Source organism: Rhyacophila brunnea, unplaced genomic scaffold, assembly GCF_057557595.1.
Source record: "Rhyacophila brunnea isolate RB1 unplaced genomic scaffold, BYU_Rbru_1.0 scaffold_20, whole genome shotgun sequence".
NCBI classification, from domain to species: domain Eukaryota; kingdom Metazoa; phylum Arthropoda; class Insecta; order Trichoptera; family Rhyacophilidae; genus Rhyacophila; species Rhyacophila brunnea.
The window spans coordinates 24807681-24824258 of record NW_028232860.1 but is presented as its reverse complement, the minus strand read 5'-3'; the positions used below and the strand labels follow the sequence as shown (position 1 = coordinate 24824258).

Sequence of the window (16578 nt, the reverse complement as noted above, 5' to 3'; positions counted from 1 at the left end):
CTTGAAGCAATAACGCTTTCTAAACTAACATTCGCGATATACGGCGAGCAGTATTCGAAAAAGTGCTTCATAATTGGACATCCAGATTGCGCTTCGTCAAGAACAGGCATGGTGGCCATATGCCTGACATTATTTTCAAATTTTAATTCCATTTATTGAATTTTGGGATAAAAATAAATGATTGAAAGTAATTTTTTGTTATTTTTTACAATTTTAAATTCTATCGGGTTTAAAAAAACAACCTTTATAAAATACTCTCGCACTCCAGTGGCAGGTGAAAAATATAGCCATGTATTTACACTAAACCTGTCTCTTTATTTACACTACATATACACAATTTACCACTTGACAAACATAGATATTTAAATAAATATACATGAGTTATAATACCTATAAACAACACGTAGGCATATAAATAACATTTTGACGTATCAAATTCCCAAGACGAACTTTGCGTCTGATATCAATTACTTGGTCTCAGTGAGTCTGTCGCTCGCATCTCTACCATGGAATGAAATATATATTATTATACACGTATTCTATTGAAGAGTGAATAAAAAGAGGTGATTAGTGAAGACAATTATTATTGTTAAAAACCTTATAAATTAAGGTACTTATACTTAATTGTAACTTACATAATATTATTTTTATATTTTCTTAGCAATTTCTTGACTTACCATTAATTAATAATCTATGCCATTATTATACAAATAAAAAGCACAATGATACGCCTTATATAACCATAATTCAATATAAGTAAATGCGTTATAACATTTTTTAAACTCTTGGCCCTAAATTACTGTTTATTATTTATAAGTGATTTTTAATTGACCATGTCCAATACTAAGAAGATCATATTATGGGCCTCCACAGTTGGGAGGTTTTGTAGAGATTTTTGTTTTTGTTTTGTTAGAAGAAACGGAATTAGTCAAAACTAATTAGGTAAAACATATGTACCTATATTTTAGATATTTATGATAATATAATAAAGTGTATACCTACATTGATTGTTACCGAATACACTAATTATTATACGTATTTCAATTCTGGGATGGATATTTAGATTTATTATTGTGTTTGGCTTTTTTAATTGCCTATAATTTCCCTCATACTTATCATAATAGAGGGTTCATTAAAAATTCTACTCGTGAACTTGATTTTATTTTAATTTCAATCTTGCACGTTGTGCATGAGTTTAACAATATGGAATTATCATCTATTTTTTTATTTTTCAACCCGCAATTTTGAAAGCAGATTCAGTATTCTTCATTATACATTTAAATAATGGTATTTTCATAATATTCCAGCTAACATATTTTAATTTTTTAATGTAATATAAAAGCTTTTCATTTATAATAATATATGACTTATAGGTTACCTCTTGTACATTTTCAGAAGGAAATTCTCGATTCACGCCAATGATAATATAAAGCAAAAGTTGTTTTCAATAACAACACTTGCTTTGCGGTGATATGAATATCAATTTTATCGAAGCAAACCAACATATTATTTGAGCTTATTAGAAATAAATATAAGTACCTGATAGGGCGTATCAGACTCTATGATACTTCAACTTTTTGTGTACTAAATTACAATCAAGTAGAAAACAACATGCTGGTTTACTAAAAATATTAATTTCATTTATAATAATATTTAAGTGATGAGAGATGAGTAATTTTTTTTCCACTATTTTTTTAGTTGTATGACTAATTGTTTAGTAGTTAAAAAAAAACAAAAATAAAATCTTCAATCTGTATTTTTGTGAGAAAAATACATTTAATTTTATAAATAGGTATATTATTATACTTTAAATATAATATATAGATATTTCATGTATAGTTTAATGGACTGATTTGAGTTACGCCATTTCCACCCTCCATGTATATGCAGCCGCAATTTGTGCACGGCCGCTTTCCATGACTCTATAAACGTGTTAGAATGAAAAAATTGTAGTGCCACATTTCCTTGTCCTGAAGCGATGGTGCAAGGGACTGATGTAGCAACCATGCACCTCAGTGCTTAAGAAAGAGTTTTAGAAAATAAAAAGAATATTGAATTTCTCTGCTGTCATTTATCTTTAATGACATGAAGTGTCCTCTGTACCCGTGTGCTAAAACTAGTGTGCGAAACAGAGGAGTCAGGATTTAAAAGTGATGAATCTAAGGAGGGATCGGAATTATTCCGTCCTCCATATTATGAGGCAGCAAGTTTTTCAAATGCCGCAAAGTTGACCTCGGTTGCTGCATGGCCAATTAGGCCCGTGTGAGGACGGACCCTGGCAAACAGCTCCGCTCGTTCAGGTTCCACAAGTGGACAATCCCAAAGGACGTGTTCAACATTTTGGTGGTCATACCCGGAGGTACAACCCGCCCCATCTACTTTCAACCCAAACTCGTGGAGTTTGGCGGAAAAGTTGCCGGTGAAGAACTGGCTAATCCAGTGCGAAGGTTGGAGTCTTCTAGTTTGGTACCTGGGGAATATGTCTGGAACTTTTAATGGACTGTATATTTGAATGTTAAATTGGTATGGGTTGCATAGATAGGGTGGACTTCTTGAAACCGAGCATCGATCTTTAGAGTTTGATGAGCACAATAAGTTTTCATGGTCTCTTGAACCATATCTGAATCCCGGGTCACTCACCCGCATTTTTTTTATATTATGATTATATGATTGAATTACTTATTCACTCACGTATAATAGGTCACCTTGTATTTATGTTGTTTATGGGTTTGTAATAAAATTGATATATTTTGTCTTGTGGTAGTCGATTCTATATTTAATTATAATGTGCTTAGGGAATATAAACATTTGGAAGATGGAGTGGAATTTTGGAAATATTGGCTTAGACAGTTAATGATAAATATTGTATATTCTTATATAAAAGAAAAAGAAACATAAGAATAAAAGCTCTTCTTGTTATTCCGTCACAAAAGAGGATTTTATTTCTCAAACTGTCGAGTGAATGCCGACGTATTTCCTTATATTACATTTTATCTTAGTACAAAACAAAAAGTTTTTCGCATATTCGTATAGTATTGTACTTTAAAACTTTTTTTACACCCAGTCATAACTATTAGAAAAGTTAGCGAGCCTCTGGAGTACAGGATCTTTATCTACGGTTGGCGTAGAGAATCGTAGCAGCGTAGACGTCTACAAGTTATGCAGACATTTACGGCATATCTACGTATCAATTCATTTTGTGGTCTACGCATAGCACAATACGTCAAAATTTTACTTTGTAGTAGGTACTGGCATATGGGTGGAGTATAAGTGATTTTTTTTGTAATTAAACACCTTTTATTAACACGTCGTGTAAATTATATATTTTAAAAGAACCTTTGGTTTTTAGTTTACTACTCGTACAATATAAATAAAAATAATTTTAAATTTAAAATATTTATTTTCTATAAAACTCTATAAAATTATCAAATTATTATTGTATATCAAAAAGGAAATATCAAAAACATTCTGGGAACCACATTTATATATATCTAAGTATATATGTGTCGCTAGACTTCAAAATCAGCCAAGTCCATAATAGATGAATAGGAGAAAAACAGCTTTTTGTTTTCTCAAATACACAGTCCCAAGGGTGAAAGTTTATATTATTTCGAGTACAGAATATTTAAAATTAATAAATTCCACATTTTGATAATGCAGAAATGTTAGAAAGCAGTAGTTCTTCAGCAATTCACAAAAAAGTCAAAAGTACCTTAAGATGGACTTGGCTGATTTTGAAATGTAGCGACGCATATATTTGACCATGTCCGATCCTATGGACCTCCATAGAGTGGAGATTTCTATTAACAGATTTTTTTGTTTTTTGAGAAATGGATGTTAGCCACTGACTCAACCTATTACGTCCATACTCTGACTCCAAACACAAATTGAAAAACAATAATGAGTATTTTTGCCAGACCAGGATTCGAACCCGGGACACATGACATTATAAGCCAACCCATAAGTCATCCGGCCATTGTGGGTGTATAATATGGTGAAAAATAATTCATTGACATTGTTTAATTTTTAATGACATTTAGTTATAAATGGTTGATTCATTTTAGCAGTATCTCAGATTTATTATTTTTATAATAATATACTATTTTGCTAGAAATATATTATTATGACGCAAATACATTATGATCACGTCACGTGGGCGCACATGCGCTCACGGTAAGCTCAAGCTATTGGCAAATGTCATTTTCCTTTGTATTTAAAATATTATCAGACTGATTATTCGATCCCGTAGTACATTTTCAACCAAAAATGAATCACAAAAACAAAATTTATGTGTTAATATTTTTAAACTCACGTAGAATAATAGTGTGTTAAAAACCCTCGATGGTCGCACGGGTTAAGCGTCGGCCTATGGTGTCGAGGGTCCCAGGTTCGAATCCTGGGTCTCGCAAGTACACATACTGTTTTTTAATTTGTGTATAAGTCAGAGCATGTACCTAATAGGTTGAGCAAGTGGATGACATCCATTTCTCGTAAAAAACATAAAAAAAAAACAAATCTGTGAACACAAACCTCCACTCAATGCAGGCTCATAAAAAAATGATCTTATTAGGATCGGACATGTTCGGAAAAAAAATCCTAATTTTTCTCACGGACTTAATTTTTATGTAACTACGTGACATATAAAATAATATTTACATTTTTAATACTTGTTAACTTAATAAATATCTAAAATGTCATGGAATTTAGAAGAAAAAAATCAAAACTATTTTAAATTAGTTATACTACGTAAATATCAGTTTCATTAAAAAGTATTTACGTTGATATTAGAGTGGATGATAGATTGTTTACTTCTCTTTAACAGGTTTAAACCATACTGAAAGATTTAATTTTGGTACTATTCCATTTGAGTCAAATAGAATAGTGCAAAACTTAAATCCATTAGAATTTAAATTCAAATTCTATCAAGTAGGTACCTTCGGTCGATAGTATTAATATTCCTACTGAAAAGTTAAATACATCATACCTAATTAATTAATAGCATGTGTTTGGTTCCATGAAGATATTTGCTAACTGTTAGTCATAAATGAATTATTTTTGTTTTTTAATAATTTTGATATTTTGCTCCACCCATGCCAAATACATGCCAATAGCAGGAAGTGTCAAAGATACAATATTAATGGCGTGTTTTGACGTACAGAGTTTGCCGTAGTAAAGTTTCTTCAGGGAATTAGGTGAGAAAATATTATGCATTTTATTTCGCAAATAACCCTCTAAGAAAACATCGTATGAGATCTTGTCTGAATGTTACATGAAATATGTAATAATATATCATAAAATGTGCATAATATGTATGAATATATTGCCATGTAAACATATTTGTATAGTTTTGTTTTATATACAACTTATATAATTTTTGAGACGATCTTTATGCCCGTACAATAATTGTACTTATAAAGTAAAGTAGTTTTTCTAATTGAATAGTTTTCTGTAGCTTCATTTGTTTTATTCTAATATTAGCCACATCAAGAGAAATCTTTTATAGTTTTCTTCTGTCATTTGCTTTCCTTCTTTATGTATTTTCACCTGGCGTTCGAACCGACTACTAGATACCAGAGATTTTATTCCATTGATGCCACCGCTGGTAGAATATATCGCGACGGGATTATTGAGTTGTTAAAATTTAGGTTACGATAAGCGCCTAGGCAAGATAATACCACTTCAATAATATCAGCACTACATATTCCATTTGCAGTGGGTACAGTAGAAGAAAGGTGCAGGAAGCTACATTAATTAAAAAAAATTTGCACCCTTTTCTTTCAGCTCCATGACACCTGAAGCACTCATTGATGTTTGACTTCCTCGGGGAACTGGTCTATCGTAGGTGCTAGGTCTTAATAAGTTTCACGGCGTCAGCTTTCTCAAAAAGGTTTATTTAAAACTTCTTTACTTGACTGTTTGTATAATTATTATGTAGGTAGGTGCCATAAGTTAAAATTCATATTTCTTTACGATTCAAACTAAGATAAAAACACAAAGAAATCGGTTATAAACCGACTATTGTTCAATTTAGTTCTTATATTTTTTTAATATAATTTTTTGACCATTGTTTAAATTAAAAATAATTTGATAATTATTTAGTCTAATTATACCAATGACATTATTAATGGACAACGCACTTAATACAGTAGCTAGCAATTAAATTCACGCACAGCGACATTCGTACATGTATAGGTAGACGTCACGCAATTTCCATTATGCGATATCACGCATCGGGAATTTATAGCAATATCACTTTTATTGTAATGGCGTTAGAATAGTGTTTCTAGTGTCGTGTTCATTTGAGCAAATCCGTTCGAACCGAACCGTTCGGCAGACCCGACTAAAAGCATCGGGGATTTATACCAATATCACCTTTATTGTAATGGCGTTAGAACAGATTATGCCATTCGGCAGACACGACAAAAAAGTGAGTCATTTTTATTCCCAGATGATTCGTCCATATTAATGTCATTGAATTATACCATTTCGCATAGTGACTGTGGTGCATTTTAAAATAGAGATAAGCTTCTTTTTTTCAACCTAATAAATCTATGATCCATAGATTATCATCATTCGTACATATTATTATGTTATAATATATTATATTTACGAGTATAAATACATTTATTATAATATACATAGTTCTGTATGTGTCCTTACAGTGTGTCTACAAAGGCCTTTAGTCCTTCCTATAACGTCGCTACCATTTCCGGGAGCATCCGGTATAAAACTCCTTTATTTATACAATAACTATTTTGCTTTATGTCTACAAAGGAAATAATAAATCTATACCAATTTAAACTTATTTCGTATTTTTAAAACTCCACAATAGCTATAAATCTTTTCATCACTTTTTTTTTAGAATTTAGCTCTGTAATAAAATGTAATCAATATTTTTCTTACTAGTCGCAAAAGGTAGAAGTAAATTAGTGGACTGTATTTTAGTGGGTGGGGTACAATTGAAAATTACATAATATATTAAATAGATATACACTGCTAAGATATACTTTGCAACTTGTTATGAACACCACATGGCATCTCTAAAAAAGGGTAAATGCAGTAAGTCCGTTCTACCTTTTCCACGATCGGTGCCCTGGTTTGTGGAGTCTCCTTTGAAGAGAAATGAGCTTAAGCTAATACCTACTTAGGCTAAGAACAGGACACACAATTAGATGTCTTGATGGGAAGATATTACGATTCGCAACTCTGCGATGAATATAGTGTTTAGGAGGACAATATACACAAAGCAGTACAATGCCTTAAATATGAACGACACAAGAGTACAGCTGCGAATTGTAGACATCTTTGAGAATGCCGATGAATAATTGAAATGTGCCCTGGTGGTGGGTAGAATAGAAGATCTTGGTAGAATTGTAAAGTTTTTTTTAACATAATTGGAAGGAGGACCTGCTCGGCGGATCGACAGCGATGTCGTTCACGTATTTACAACAGCGATGTGCAGTCAAAGCGTCGGCAAAATCATAAAAATAAAAAAAAAAATGTTGTAAATATTGTTTTAATAATGACTACTTATAAACGGATGCGATTATTTTGGGCGTCCTCTAAAATAAGTCAGAACCAGCATTTGACGGCCAAATAGATCTAGTCAGCAGCATTTTAGAATTCATTTATTTTCTATAGCTTTTTATTAGAAATTAATGGTCACAAGTGTTGTGGGCCATTTTAAAGAAACTACCATACACATCCGCCAGAGGCAACATTTCGCGTTTCATATTTAATATGATACCTATAATATATATATAATGTTTTCGACATTTTCATAGAATAAATTTTATTTAATTACATTTTGATTAGGTTTGGCATGAATGCCTTATTTTTAAAGTATGTTAGGCATAATCCAATGGATTGCAGCTCTTGTCCTGCTCTATAAAATATTATTATTAAGAGAGGACATGCTCAGCGTATGTCAAAATGGAGCTTTTATCCTATTTTCAAAGCATGATCCTGGACATTTTTTAAACGTTGTAGATAATCTATTTACATAATTTGTAAGCCTTATTATCCTTTATATTTATTTTTAACATTTAATGACTGCATAAAGTATTTTTATTACATATAATAGTATTCTTTTAAACCTCTCGCTCTAATGTTTTAAAATATAGTCATATTTCAGTACATCTATGTGAAGTGGTGTTAAGATTTTTTATATTTATTAATTTTTAAAAGAATTTATAAAATCATTAGTAAAATTTATGTTGACATTATTATAGTGAAATATTTACAATAAAAAATTATATTGATAATCTCTATGATCCCAAATTTGACAAAAATTAGGCATTTTATTATTCAAAAAATGGGCAAGATTTACATATTTAAAGATAATTTTAAAGATACTGATTATAAAACTATGTTTTTGACCATTCAAATGTGATAAAAATTATACGAATAATGTTTGCTTTATAATAATTATTGACCAAAGAATAAGGTAGTGTTTTTTTGAAATACGCCATTTCTATTGGCATTTCCCAGTGGCTAAGCTACAACATACGGTCGTAGCCATAAATTGACAAACGATAAATGAAGTAAAGGGTAAGATCACGGTAACGCTTGTGTTTGAACATGTACCGTTTAAAAAAAAAACGGTTATGTGCATGTTCAAACACGCGCGTTAACATGATCTTACTCCCTACTTCATTTATCGTTAAAATAAATGTAACTGATAATAAGGCTTTAAAATTATGTAAATAGATTATCTACAAAGTTTAAGGAATGTCCAGGATCATGCTTTGAAAATAGCATAAAAGCTCCATTTTGACGTACACTGAGCATGTGGGCCGTTAAAGTAGTTTTCAAATGTATTTTTTTTTTGGACGTATCATTGTCCAAGTAATAAATCAATTCTTGATGCGAGTGTATAAATAATTCATGCAGAACGCCACCGAATAATATTATGTGTTTTCGAAAATTGTGTACAGTTCGCATTATTTCAATTACTTTACGTGTTCATAAAGTGTGTAGGTACTGCGGCAAATCGAGCAAAGTTATGCTTTCAGGAACGAAAATGACAAATTTAATAATATCGGCAAATAATTCAAATCAAATTATTCCGCCAGCCTTGCGAACAACAGGTGTAATTATTAGACTGAGCCAAGCGCAGGTAAAAGGAAATGTCGTAAAGTACTTGTGTTATAACTTCAGGAAGTATACCTACCCTACGACTTTATAGTTACTCTACCTATTTATATATATTATATACACATACATGTAATAAAAATAATGCTTATCTTTAGATTAATTAATTATGTTTGAAAGCTTTTTCACGTCTAAAATTTGATGTGATAACATGATAATATTTCTTCAGCGCATTACAGCCCGGAATGGGTAATGACCTCTTCCAACATCCTTCTTCATACAGGTAAGTCTATCCAATTCCAACTATATACTGCCTCTTCGTATTGTATGAGGTCAACAAAATCTACATTACTTGTTTCCTGAATATCAGTTTCTTTGTCATACTTGACTCGTTCATACTGTGTACATGGCTCAGTCATCTGTGGTGGCTTATTTCATGTACCATACAATGTGTAGCTTCTCGTATAAATCTAACACCCCATTATCGTATCATTGATGGGTCCAAAGTTACCATGCAGGACGCCTCGCTTAAATTAACCAAATACAATATTGTTGGTTTTTGTCCATACACTATGCTCTAACTAACTGATCTTATTCGTATTTTATACTAGTTTCATTAGACTAGTACTACTTTCATTTGACTTAAGCAACATACTTTGTTTTCTAGCACAATAACTCTTCCGTAAATAAAATTTAGATTTATACGCTAATCTTATCTTAAAGAACCATCAACCTAGGCAAAATTAGGTAATTGGGCCATGTATAGAGAATTGACAAACATTTAGGTAGCCGGAAACCAAAAACCTGCACGACTTCACACCTGCTTGGGCATCCTGCATTTAATGGAAATAACTCTGCATAGAAGAGGATGAAGGCAAATACTAAAGGAAGCCATGACCCATATGGGGTTGAAAAGTCAGGCAGGATAATACGAAATTATGACATTGTGTAATTATATTAACCTTTGTAATAATATATATTTTTTAATCGACCATATTTTAACCTCACCGCATAAAAACAACGTACAATTTATATGTGTATTATGTGTTATTCATCAACAGAATAAACAAATTCGTAGATGATATCACGATAATCGCTGCTGATGAAAGAGAACTGCTATACCGGGTAGAGGAAGAGAGTTGCAAATACAGCCTTCTTATTAATAGGAATAAAACCAAGGGTTATCGATCGGCCTAACCTTCTGCTGACAGCAAGTATACTCCAAAACTTAGAAACAGTAGATGAGTATATATAGCTGGGATCAACCATTAGTGGAAAAGGCGGGTGGTGGACGTTTTACCACTATATGGAAGGATCAAAGACTTTCAATTGACAAAAAATTAGGGTTGTCTAAACATTTTGTGTTATCCATATTTTTATTTGGTATCAAGTCATGGATCCTAAAGGCAGGGAAGCGAAGACAGTTGATGCCTTTGAGATGTGGTGTTGACACTGAATGCTTTGTATTTTTTGGATAGAGCACTGGGCGAATCAGTCAATTATTCAGAGACTGCGGATAAAGGAACGGCTCTGGATAATATATTGTCTGAGATGCATTCTGCAGTTTATTGGACGTTTTGGTTTTGGATTTTTGGATTTTGGACCTTGTAATTTTGGGTGTTCCACTGAGAATTGTCATATTAGAAAATGGGAAAGTGTAAAATAGTTACAGTATGAATGATAATAGTAAAAGAAGTTTAATAATTGTAATGCACAATTATTAAACATAGAGTGCCAACTAATTCAATCAATAAAACATGAAATATTTAGTACTATTAATCTCACAGCGTATAAGATTCGGCTTTTTGCCAATTTAACCCTGTGTAAAGAATGCCTTATAAATCATTTATCTACCTCAAATAAAATGTCATTTGTAAACTCGTTGAAATATTAAATTATAATTTTTGGGCGCCTTAAAAGTTGTGTATTTACAAATTAAATATAACAGTATAAAAATAAGAACACAGCTAATCGTGAAAAGTGTTATTTAATTACACAAAAACAATTTACATTGAAATTTAAAAATGATACGGAAACATATTAAAATTCTAATACAAATTTGAGAAGCGCTCACTTGGTACAGTACATTAGAGTTTTTGTTGTAAGATGGTAATTATTACTTAGCTTTAAGTGTGATGGCTGGAATCTCATCTTGTCTTCTACCTTTCGTTCGAAGGGAAGAAGCGCCATTCTGCGTTGAAACTGTTTCTATTATGTTAACCAATCACGTCCAATCTGAACTGAATCTAATCTTGGAGTGAAGATCTTGTGGGCGGAAATAAGTTATTTGTTGATGACGCTTTCAAAAAGGCGGGAAGAAACCCGATTGGCCTATTTTTAACCGTCATTGTTTTAGAAACAAGGGTTGGCACACACTATTAACAAGGTTGTGCCACATTTTGTTGTTAATTTAATTAACATTATTTTAAGTCTGCGTTTGAAATGTAGACATGTCACGTGAAATGTAACATGACAGAATGCGAAGCAGAGGAAGAGCATCGGCGTACTGGAGCAACCAAGTGAAGGAGCTGACTGGGGGCACCATTCATTCCGCCTTGAGAGAAGTGAAAGATTGAGAGGGATGGAAAGTCTTGGTAGCTCAAAGGATGACAAAATTAAAAGGTGGTCACGATCCTTAGCCATGAAGTTATGACCAAGGAGATATGTAAATCATTTAATCACTCTTATGTAAAAAAAATCTGAAATGTACAACAATTTTATTTAATAAGTTTCATTAAAAAAAATTGCAGTCTCTAAACTTATTCTATAAATAAGTATGTCAGAAAAGACATTTTTTTATATCGTAAAGTCTCCAATTTCTCATTATGAATATCATGGCATCGTTAATTTTACGTTTTCGTCTGCGCTGGCTTCGGTTCGACTGTGTGAAGAAAGTTTGAACTAATAAAGGGAAGGCAGAGCACTCGTCAAGCATATCCATTCCCTTATATGTTTATTCGCGAGATACTAACGATGCTTATATTTTGTTCGGAGAGAAAGTTAACGAGCAAAGAACTTATTCATATGGGTAGATATTATTTGGAAGTAACTCTCGTTCTCTTAAATACTTGTAAGTGGATTCGGCAAATCTCAGCTTTTTAACTAGGAAAGTCACAAGTAAAGTTTATTTAGCTACAAATTGCAACGTTTATTTAAACCGTTCTGAAAAGTCCCAATTATATTTATTATATACGTAGTATAAGTCTATAAGAGTCGCCTAAAGTCATAACTCACATTTTTTAATTTTGTCAGTTTTGAGTTAAATATACTAAGTGATTCTACAGGTATTAATCTATATAAAGAAAAATAGTAATTGCGTATCAAAATTCACTTTAAAACATTTGAAAATTGTTGATAAAGTTGACTGTAGGTGTCATAACTCACATTGTTCAATGAATAATGTGAATGTATCCAATCCGGGGCTCTATTTATCATAGTTTGCTACGTGTTTGCAGCCTTAAGGGTATTATATAAGTATATTAAAAAAAAAGAGTGTAAATCGACTCACTCACTCATTAATATTCAAGGGAGTTCAATAATTTTCTTCTAAAAATCTAGCCTCTCATAAAATCAGTACATGCGAACAATATTAAACCCTAATTCACTGCGTCCAACGTAACTGGTGCGTTGCTCATCAGGTGGCCATTAGATATAATTAGCATATTATTTAAATGTGCTAATTAAATAGTAATTAAAATGTCGGCAGCGAATGGGTAAAATGGATATGGGATCAAGTCCACTCGGTGTCATTTTGTAATTATACGCATATTTCTAACGTAATAATAATATATTATATGTAACGGATGTAATTACGAATATTAATGTTAGTAACTCAAAAATCAAAGCATTAATAATCTGATTCTGACAATGTTGGCAGGTTAGGAAGCTCCACAACAAGTTGATATAAGATGGCACAAAAAAATAAAAAGAGATATATAAAAAATATTCTTCTTTCCACGACCATCACCATAGTTGGTACATAATATGGAGATCACACGGCGCCCATAAGATTAAAAAGTATATAATAATATAAAACCATTAGAAGAATCCCTGTCACTTTCTTGTCCTCTTGCATCTTCCCAGGTTAGGCCATGAACATCAATTTTACTTTATTTTCTTGCCATCACCAACCAAAGATTAGGTGATTTTGATATCCGCCTATATAAATTGACTCTGTTTTCGTTCGAACTATTAACGTAAATAAATCAACCAAAAAAATAAAAACCGTAACCTTTCTGGTCTACCCCTTTCCTTTAAATTTCTTTCCACAATTGAGTGAAGAATAGTATATTTTTTCTCAAAATTTGAGTTATTTATTCGTTATCATGATAAATTTATAATATTCCTTAGCTTTATAATTACATGATCCCCGGAGTAATTAATTACATTTAAATATGTCTTGGAAAGAAATTTTCTAATAACATTATCCTTTACCGAGTTAGTAAAATTCCATTTTTGAATTTTTATTAAATTAGATTCAAAGTAAAAATTAAATTAAAGTTTAAAGATTCGTATAATTGCATTTTATTGACTTATATTACACGTTAATTCATCTGCAGACAATACGTCTTAGCCAGCTTGCACATCATAACTCGCCTCGTGTGCCTGACAGCCATAAATCAAAACTTCCGAGACCGGCTGGCCAGTGTCGCATGACACTACCTCGCACATCTATCTAGCGACAGTCGCGTGTAGCCTTCGAAACGTATCGATATTTTAATGCGGTGATCGGCGAGCCGGTATAGGAATGACCAATTCGTAGGTGTTTCTTTGTGACTTCGACCCTCCGACTCGGAGACCGAGAAGGATGCAACATGTCAAATGCAACAGCCAGATGTTTTTTTTTCAGACGAAACAGTTGCATTCGAACAATCTGCGAAGCTCCATTTGGCAACGCGTGTTATGTTGTTTCGTTAAATAACGATGACGTCACATCGACGTATTCAACACGTTTTTAGGCGAGACGAGTTCCAATGTGCGAGTCGACTTATGACTAAACTTCACGTAAATTACATTACTGTGCCCAACTTCTCATACTTCATAACGATTCTAGGATAATTACCCTAGGACAATAACCCCTTGTACAAAAATTCCCCAAACGTTAACTTTTTTTAAATTTAATAATGCATACAAAGGTTAAAAATATGAATACATTCAAGATCTCCAATATTTTCAATTCTCATTTTAAAAACAGAGAGAGAAAATTTAATTACTAAACTATCGAAACCTTCAACAGAAATTGTATTCAGTTTAATATTACTATTTGAAATTATACTAATTATTGATATTACACAATTTAACCAATGCTACAGTAACGCATAGCAGAATTTAATGTACTCAATATTTTCTCATTTTATTTACGTTTTATTAATTGTTTAAATTATATTTAGATTAATCTACTGACATTTCAAATATGTCTGTATTTTGTTAATGGGGTTATTTACATGGGGGGGTTTCATCCAGGGGATAATTTGTCATGTAACTCTACAAAAAAATATTATATTTTACATTTTTAAGGAGGCCGGGTTCCGCTTTGGATTATGGTATAGATAATGATGATATCTTACACCTCATTTAGACCAAGCGAGCAATAATATTTGTTCTTCCCCTACTCCAGCAAAATTTTCTTGACGCAAACGCTTATTTTTGAGTGTGCATAAGAATTTCGCTGGAGTGGGGGAAGAACAAACATTCGCTCGCTTGGTCTAAATGCTGCTTTAGAATTTAAAACTTATGTTGCCACGTGAAAATGTATGCACAACTCCAAATATACGTTTACATAGCTAAACGTACTTGCTCGGTGGAGGCTGAAAATTTTCGGTGCGGCCGTAAATTCAAATTATTTATAAGCGATAAACGGCCGATGCAGATCGCACGGTGCAGTGTCGCAAGTGCCCCCCGCCCTGCTCGGCGGGGACAAAAGTTAGTTTGAGCAAAGTTTAGCGCTAGCATAGAGGCAGTTTATTGTCGCGCCAGGCCCGGGGTACCCCGAAGACAAAGGCCCCCCAAAAGACAAAGGGATTCTTCCCTAACGACATTTCGTACTATCGACATTATTTCCGGGCAATAATAACATACTTGGAGTTGGTAACTCGGACTGTTTCCACAGTGGCACACTTCGATTTCTATGGGCATTGACAATATTTTCTCATTCCTAAACAATATTTTTTTTTGTTTTCGTACCTCTCATTTTTTTTTTTTGAAGAGATTGAGTGTGACTGACTGAAGAGAAAGCTTGCAATAGAGATTCTTGGAGGCCAGTTGTACATTTATCCACATACCTCTAGCGCTAGTTTAAGTACCTACGTAAGTAAGTAACTCACATGTAACAGATTTCACCATTTGCATAATCGAAAGTATATAAATAAATCCATAGCGTTATTTATTTGGTTAATACATTGGACGCTAAATACGCACCTAGCGCGTAACGATTGTGTGGCCATTAGATATAATTAGCATGCTATTTAAATGTGGTAATTAAAAAATAATTATTTAGTCTGCAGTCAATGTGTTAAATCACTGTGTAGGAAACTGAAGGGTGGATTACAAAAAGAACATACGAGTATGTCAGAACTGAACAATGTTACAGGAGAGCAAAATAACGTCATAGAATCTCTTCCTTGTGAATTATAAATTAATTTTTTTATGTGATACTACACAATAAGTACTTTATATAGATGTAATATATAGATGTCATTTCATATAATTGATATTAGGTATTTGTATTAAACAGATTTCAAAAATTTTAGATTTAGAAAATAAAAGTAAATACGTTGCAAACTAGGAACCGAGAAGAGTGGAGTAAGCTAGAGTAGTCATTCATCCAACGGTGGTTTGACGACAGTTGATTCGACAACATACATAAACATAACTTATATCGAAAAAAAATCATACAGTATTGACTTTTCAACGTTTTCATTTTCAACTTCATCTCTTCATATATTTGTTATAAATTGGTATAATTAGAATTAAAATAAAAAAACAGTGTACCTATATAATAATAATATTATTGTCTTGAATATAATTTGACACTTATAGAATTAGCAAAAATACAACCATCCATTTCTGTTGGTACGCCATTGGCCTATTCTTGATATACGTTTTCAGACCTGTGTGGATTCTCTACTATTTAGACTGAACGAATAGAAAGTTAACTAACTTTGTTGCCATATACGCACATATATAAAATATAGAAGCTTATTACCAATCCCCACCTATGATAACTGCAGATAAAAGGAAGATGAATATATTGTATTATCTATTAGTATAGTGTTTTTGTTTTAGTTATAATGTTGACTCCTTGTCTAGTATATTTTCTACTCGAATAAAATATAATATGTAACAAAAAATATACGATAAAATCATAATTTACTAAAAACATACATACTTACTATTATACACTAATTTTATTGATACATCAATGGGTTAAAAGAGGTTTTCTAAGAATTTCTATACGAAAAAATACTGAAATATAATTATTAAATC

At 32.1% G+C, this 16578-nt stretch overlaps 1 protein-coding gene across 1 annotated transcript in view; it reads left to right on the top strand.

Moving 5' to 3' along the window:
- Positions 1-16578, top strand: part of LOC147071446 (B-cell receptor CD22-like) — a 939709-nt gene that overhangs the window by 221141 nt on the left and 701990 nt on the right. The window lies entirely within an intron of this gene.